Source organism: Rutidosis leptorrhynchoides, chromosome 11 (genome assembly GCF_046630445.1).
Source record: "Rutidosis leptorrhynchoides isolate AG116_Rl617_1_P2 chromosome 11, CSIRO_AGI_Rlap_v1, whole genome shotgun sequence".
Classification (NCBI taxonomy): domain Eukaryota; kingdom Viridiplantae; phylum Streptophyta; class Magnoliopsida; order Asterales; family Asteraceae; genus Rutidosis; species Rutidosis leptorrhynchoides.
In genome coordinates this window covers 256,136,639-256,144,592 of record NC_092343.1, presented here as the reverse complement: position 1 = coordinate 256,144,592, position 7,954 = coordinate 256,136,639, and the positions used below count along the sequence as shown (strand labels likewise).

General features: G+C 36.7%; 1 non-coding gene across 1 annotated transcript; it reads left to right on the top strand.

Annotated features, from left to right (window-relative positions):
* Positions 1-1,034: 1,034 nt before the first annotated feature.
* Positions 1,035-1,153, top strand: LOC139878861 (5S ribosomal RNA). Its single transcript, XR_011769721.1, has one exon. It is a non-coding gene; the product is annotated as a 5S ribosomal RNA (ribosomal RNA).
* The last annotated feature ends 6,801 nt before the right edge of the window (positions 1,154-7,954 follow it).

The following is a 7,954-nucleotide window of genomic DNA, read 5'->3' as shown; positions in this document are numbered from 1 at the left end:
GTGAAGTGACAGGAACAGACATTGATTTTCTGAGGAGTCATAATTTTTTCAAATGCACGACGTCGTGCTTGATTTAGCTTGGCAATGGGCTATAAATCCAAGTCGCGACTAAGATTTAGCTTGGCAGTGGCCTAGAAAACTAAGTCGCGACTTGGTTTGCTAGGTGACGACCAGGCCATGGCTCATATTTCTCGGTCACGACTTGGTTTTCGGGGCCACGACTTGGTGTTTGGCTTCATGTTATAGGGTCACTCATAACTCGTAATCGCTCTCCGGCTTCGCTAGGCAACCTCTATTGCCTTGCACTTTCCGGCCCCTTGTCTGGGTACCAGGGCATGGAGTGGACATGGTACCCCCTATATATACATATTGCACAAAAAGTGAAGTGACAGGAACAGACATTGATTTTCTGAGGAGTCATAATTTTTCATACAGTGCTCAAATCATGTCGGATCGACCCGAAATTTTGCACGACTCTTACGTTTGATGAAACAAATTGATTCTCGGGTTCCGAAGTTTCATTGGCATGTCATTCTGAGCTGCGGAGTTCGGGCTAGCCTTGGTTTCCGGCGACCGAGGTGCGCCTGATGGTTAAAGTGCGCATGAAGTGATTTGGGTTTCCGTGAAACCTTGTATAGTTGGTATGTACGTTGTATGGTCTTGATGTCGAAACCGGCTTTCGACCACCTCATCCGACACTTAATCGACAGAGAACATTATAAGATGGAGGTCCCGTACGTCAACCACAGTCGATACGTGAGTGGTTAGTATCGACCGGGAACATTATACGTTGGAGATTTCGTAGTATCGACCGAGAACCAAGTCCGACACCATTATACGTCGACTTTCGACAACCACATCCGAGATCACTCGCGTGTCTAGACTCGATCTAGAACATTATACATCCCGAACCCTTCTTAAGGTGTGAGCTTCGAGTCGAGTCGTGGTACATCATGGAAAGTCAGGGTAGGTGTGACCACCCATGGTAGGCAAGGTAAGTTAGCTATAAAGGATTAAAAAGGGACATTTATTTCGAGTGCGATCATACCAGCACTAACGCACCGGATCCCATCAGAACTCCGCAGTTAAGCGTGCTTGGGCGAGAGTAGTACTAGGATGGGTGACCCCCTGGGAAGTCCTCGTGTTGCACCCCCTTTTTTACTATGATTTTTCGTCCAGGGTTACCATCGAATCGGGCAACAACCATCGCCCGAGCACGACTCCGACCATCAGGGCAACGAAATAAGGTTCACTTTTCACCAAGACATGACGATCAACAAAAGCTAGGCGGGCATCTGTAGTGACCCGAACTTTTCCATGTTTATATATATTAATTGAGATTGATGTTTACATGATTAAATGTTTCCAACATGTTAAGCAATCAAACTTGTTAAGACTTGATTAATTGAAATAGGTTTCATATAGACAATTGACCACCCAAGTTGACCGGTGATTCACGAACGTTAAAACTTGTAAAAAAACTATATGATGACATATATATGGTTATATATATAGTTAACATGATATTATGATAAGTAAACATATCATTAATTATATTAACAATGAACTACATATGTAAAAACAAGACTACTAACTTAATGATTTTGAAACGAGACATATATGTAACGTTTATCGTTGTAACGACATTTAATGTATATATATCATATTAAGAGATATTCGTACATCATAATATCATGATAATATAATAATTTAAAATCTCTTTTGTTATTATAAACATTGGGTTAACAACATTTAACAAGATCGTTAACCTAAAGGTTTCAAAACAACACTTACATGTAACGACTAACGATGACTTAACGACTCAGTTAAAATGTATATACATGTAGTGTTTTAATATGTATTTATACACTTTTGAAAGACTTCAATACACTTATCAAAATACTTCTACTTAACAAAAATGCTTACAATTACATTCTCGTTCAGTTTCATCAACAATTCTACTCGTATGCACCCGTATTCGTACTCGTACAATACACAGCTTTTAGATGTATGTACTATTGGTATATACACTCCAATGATCAGCTCTTAGCAGCCCATGTGAGTCACCTAACACATGTGGGAACCATCATTTGGCAACTAGCATGAAATATCTCATAAGATTACAAAAATATGAGTAATCATTCATGACTTATTTACATGAAAACAAAATTACATATCCTTTATATCTAATCCATACACCAACGACCAAAAACACCTACAAACACTTTCATTCTTCAATTTTCTTCATCTAATTGAACTCTCTCAAGTTCTATCTTCAAGTTCTAAGTGTTCTTCATAAATTCCAAAAGTTCTAGTTTCATAAAATCAAGAATACTTTCAAGTTTGCTAGCTCACTTCCAATCTTGTAAGGTGATCATCCAACCTCAAGAAATCTTTGTTTCTTACAGTAAGTTATCATTCTAATACAAGGTAATAATCATATTCAAACTTTGGTTCAATTTCTATAACTATAACAATCTTATTTCAAGTGATGATCTTACTTGAACTTGTTTTCGTGTCATGATTTTGCTTCAAGAACTTTGAGCCATCCAAGGATCCATTGAAGCTAGATCCATTTTTCTCTTTTCCAGTAGGTTCATCCAAGGAACTTAAGGTAGTAATGATGTTCATAACATGATTCGATTCATACATATAAAGCTATCTTATTCGAAGGTTTAAACTTGTAATCACTAGAACATAGTTTAGTTAATTCTAAACTTGTTCGCAAACAAAAGTTAATCCTTCTAACTTGACTTTTAAAATCAACTAAACACATGTTCTATATCTATATGATATGCTAACTTAATGATTTAAAACCTGGAAACACGAAAAACACCGTAAAACCGGATTTACGCCGTCGTAGTAACACCGCGGGCTGTTTTGGGTTAGTTAATTAAAAACTATGATAAACTTTGATTTAAAAGTTGTTATTCTGAGAAAATGATTTTTATTATGAACATGAAACTATATCCAAAAATTATGGTTAAACTCAAAGTGGAAGTATGTTTTCTAAAATGGTCATCTAGACGTCGTTCTTTCGACTGAAATGACTACCTTTACAAAAACGACTTGTAACTTATTTTTCCGACTAGAAACCTATAATTTTTTTGTTTAGATTCATAAAATAGAGTTCAATATGAAACCATAGCAATTTGATTCACTCAAAACGGATTTAAAATGAAGAAGTTATGGGTAAAACAAGATTGGATAATTTTTCTCATTTTAGCTACGTGAAAATTGGTAACAAATCTATTCCAACCATAACTTAATCAACTTGTATTATATATTATGTAATCTTGAGATACCATAGACACGTATACAATGTTTCGACCTATCATGTCGACACATCTATATATATTTCGGAACAACCATAGACACTCTATATGTGAATGTTGGAGTTAGCTATACAGGGTTGAGGTTGATTCCAAAATATATATAGTTTGAGTTGTGATCAATACTGAGATACGTATACACTGGGTCGTGGATTGATTCAAGATAATATTTATCGATTTATTTCTGTACATCTAACTGTGGACAACTAGTTGTAGGTTACTAACGAGGACAGCTGACTTAATAAACTTAAAACATCAAAATATATTAAAAGTGTTGTAAATATATTTTGAACATACTTTGATATATATGTATATATTGTTATAGGTTCGTGAATCAACCAGTGGCCAAGTCTTACTTCCCGACGAAGTAAAAATCTGTGAAAGTGAGTTATAGTCCCACTTTTAAAATCTAATATTTTGGGATGAGAATACATGCAGGTTTTATAAATGATTTACAAAATAGACACAAGTACGTGAAACTACATTCTATGGTTGAATTATCGAAATCGAATATGCCCCTTTTTATTAAGTCTGGTAATCTAAGAATTAGGGAACAGACACCCTAATTGACGCGAATCCTAAAGATAGATCTATTGGGCCTAACAAACCCCATCCAAAGTACCGGATGCTTTAGTACTTCGAAATTTATATCATATCCGAAGGGTGTCCCGGAGTGATGGGGATATTCTTATATATGCATCTTGTTATTGTCGGTTACCAGGTGTTCACCATATGAATGATTTTTATCTCTATGTATGGGATGTGTATTGAAATATGAAATCTTGTGGTCTATTGTTACGATTTGATATATATAGGTTAAACCTATAACTCACCAACATTTTTGTTGACGTTTTAAGCATGTTTATTCTCAGGTGATTATTAAGAGCTTCCGCTGTCGCATACTTAAATAAGGACAAGATTTGGAGTCCATGCTTGTATGATATTGTGTAAAAACTGCATTCAAGAAACTTATTTTGTTGTAACATATTTGTATTGTAAACCATTATGTAATGGTCGTGTGTAAACAGGATATTTTAGATTATCATTATTTGATAATCTACGTAAAGCTTTTTAAACCTTTATTGATGAAATAAAGGTTATGGTTTGTTTAAAAATGAATGCAGTCTTTGAAAAACGTCTCATATAGAGGTCAAAACCTCGCAACGAAATCAATTAATATGGAACGTTTTTAATCAATAAGAACGGGATATTTCAGTTGGTATCCGAGCGTTGGTCTTAGAGAACCAGAAAATTTGCATTAGTGTGTCTTATCGAGTTTGTTAGGATGCATTAGTAAGTCTGGACTTCGACCGTGTTTTCTTTAAAAATGATTGCTTAACATTTTTGTTGGAAACTATATATTTTTAACATATGAATATTATGTGATATATTAATCTCTTAACGTGTTTGATATTATGTGATAGATGTCTACCTCTAGAACAAGTCCCATTGACTCACCTAATAATAATGAAGAATCAAATGTAAATTGGAATGATTTGTGGACTGATTCACAAGTTCCCGAAGAGGAACCGGAAGAAGAGTCGGAACCGGAAGAAGAATCAGAACCGGAAGAAGAATCGGAACCGGATGAAGAAATAGAACCGGTGGGGGAAATAATAAAACGGTTAAGTAAAAGAAAATCCTCAACCAACCGACCAAAGTTAATTATGGTCAATGGTGTTTCCGCCAAGGAAGCAAAATATTGGGAGGATTACCAATTCTCCGATGAATCGGATTCCGACGAGAATTCCGATGATGTTATAGAAATTACCCCAACTGAATTTAAAAAGGCAAAAGAAAATAATAAGGGAAAGGGCATAAAAATAGAGAAATCTAATTCCAACCCCGATGAACTTTATATGTATCGTCAACCCCCGAAGTCCTTAAGTTGTAACAATGACCCGGGAACCTCTAAACCACCAGGTTTTTCTAAACCAATGTGGACAACGACGGCTCGTATTAGGGGAACATCATATATCCCTAGAAACTTGGCAAAACGAACCAAAACCGAAGAAGAAGAAACGAGCGAGTCGGAATAAGATAGTTGTATTCGTGTGGTGTAATATATGGAATATAGTGTTCTTATGCTTTATGATATATGTAAAAATTGCTTGTATTAATAAGTATTTTTATTATGAATCTAACTCTTGTCTATTTTACAGTTTAAAAACACAAAATGGATAGACAACCCAATATTTTAAGAGACCTACCCGGAGACATGATTGATGAAATCTTGTCTAGAGTCGGCCAGAATTCTTCGGCACAACTATTTAAGGCGAGATCAGTTTGTAAGACATTCGAAGAACGTTCCAAGAATGTCTTGGTTTATAAGAGACTTTCGTTTGAAAGATGGGGGATATCACATTGGGAAACCCATAAGTTACGATGTGTTTACTTTGACGCATATATTGCGGGGAACCCAAATGCTATTTTACGCAACGGGTTAAGAAATTATTTTGACTCAATATATCCGAATATTGGACTTCGTGATTTAGAAAAAGCGGCTAACATGCAACATAAAGAAGCATGTTATGCTTACGGATTAGTAATGTTCGCTTCTCACCAAAGTGAGAACAAGAACATCGGGCTACAACTATTAAACAAAACGTTTCCACAAGTGACGGAGTCGGTAATTGGGGTAAGAAATGAGGTTTTTAGATTATTACGGGACTGTTGGACATTACGTAACCCTCGTCCCTTTGATGACGTTACAACACGCTGTCTTATCAACGGCCATAACGGTTATGTTGCACAAGACCAAGGATGGGAAGTAGTCCTAGTAAAACCAGAATGCATGACTTGTTTCTGGACGTATGAATTACGTGTCTTTATTGCCTTTGCTGAACGACTTGTGTACTAGCTAGAATTGTCTTCACAACTATCTTGTATCAAAGTTATTGTGTGCTATATTTCATGCTTTATGTAAAATAAGCGGTATTGTAAGTTTGTAAAATATTGTATAAAAGTTTGAACGCGAAATATTATTATAATCAGTTTTTCATATAGAATTATAGTAGTTGAATTGTATATTAGCTACTAAGTATGAACTTAACGGGTAGGTACTACCCGAATTTAAACTTATAAAACGCTAATATGAAGAAAAAGCTTTTATAAATGAGTTCATATTATGCTACGAAATACTATTAACTACTCTTAATATTCTGTATGATTAACTTGTTCCATTTAACTATTTTGAAGGAAATGGCACCGACTACTCGACACACTGTGAATATGAATGAAGAGGAATTCCGTACTTTTCTAGCTTCAAACATAGCCGCAGTACAGGCTGCGCTACATACCAACAATAACCTTGGATCTAGCAGTACAGGAAATCGTGTAGGATGCACCTACAAAGAATTCACTGCCTGCAAACCTTTGGAATTTGATGGAACCGAAGGACCGATCGGATTGAAACGGTGGACCGAGAAGGTTGAATCGGTGTTTGCCATAAGTAAGTGTACTGAAGAGGACAAAGTGAAGTACGCTACGCATACCTTCACAGGTTCTGCGTTAACATGGTGGAATACCTATCTAGAGCAAGTGGGACAAGATGATGCGTACGCACTACCGTGGTCAGCATTCAAGCACTTGATGAACGAGAAGTACCGTCCCAGAACCGAGGTCAATAAGCTCAAGACAGAACTTAGAGGGTTACGAACCCAAGGATTTGATATTACCACGTACGAAAGACGATTCACAGAATTGTGCCTATTGTGTCCGGGAGCATTCGAAGATGAGGAAGAGAAGATCGACGCGTTTGTGAAAGGATTACCGGAAAGAATCCAAGAAGATATAAGTTCACACGAGCCCGCCTCCATACAACAGGCATGTAGAATGGCTCACAAACTAGTGAACCAGATTGAAGAAAGAATTAAAGAACAGACTGCTGAAGAGGCCAATGTGAAGCAAGTCAAAAGAAAGTGGGAGGAAAACGGTGATAAGAATCACCAATACAACAACAACAGCAATTACAACAATAATCGCAACAATTATCCCAACAATCGCAACATCAATCGCAACTACAACAAACGGCCCAACAACAACAACAACAACAACAACAGCAACTACAACAATCATCCCAACAACAATAATAACCGCAACAACAACAACAATCAGAAGCAACTATGCCAAAGGTGTGAAAAGAATCACTCGGGGTTCTGCACCAAATTTTGCAACAAGTGTAAAAGAAATGGTCATAGCGCGGCGAAGTGTGAGGTCTACGGACCAGGGGTTAATAGAACGAAAGGAACAAATGGTGTCGGAACGAGTAATGGCGGAGCAAGTAGTGTCGGAGCAAGTTATGCCAATGTAGTTTGTTATAAATGTGGAAAACCAGGCCACATTATTAGAAATTGCCCGAACCAGGAGAACACGAATGGACAAGGCCGTGGAAGAGTTTTCAATATTAATGCGGTAGAGGCACAGGAAGACCCGGAGCTTGTTACGGGTACGTTTCTTATTGACAATAAATCTGCTTACGTTTTATTTGATTCGGGTGCGGATAGAAGCTATATGAGTAGAGATTTTTGTGCTAAATTAAGTTGTCCATTGACGCCTTTGGATAGTAAATTTTTACTCGAATTAGCAAATGGTAAATTAATTTCAGCAGATAATATATGTCG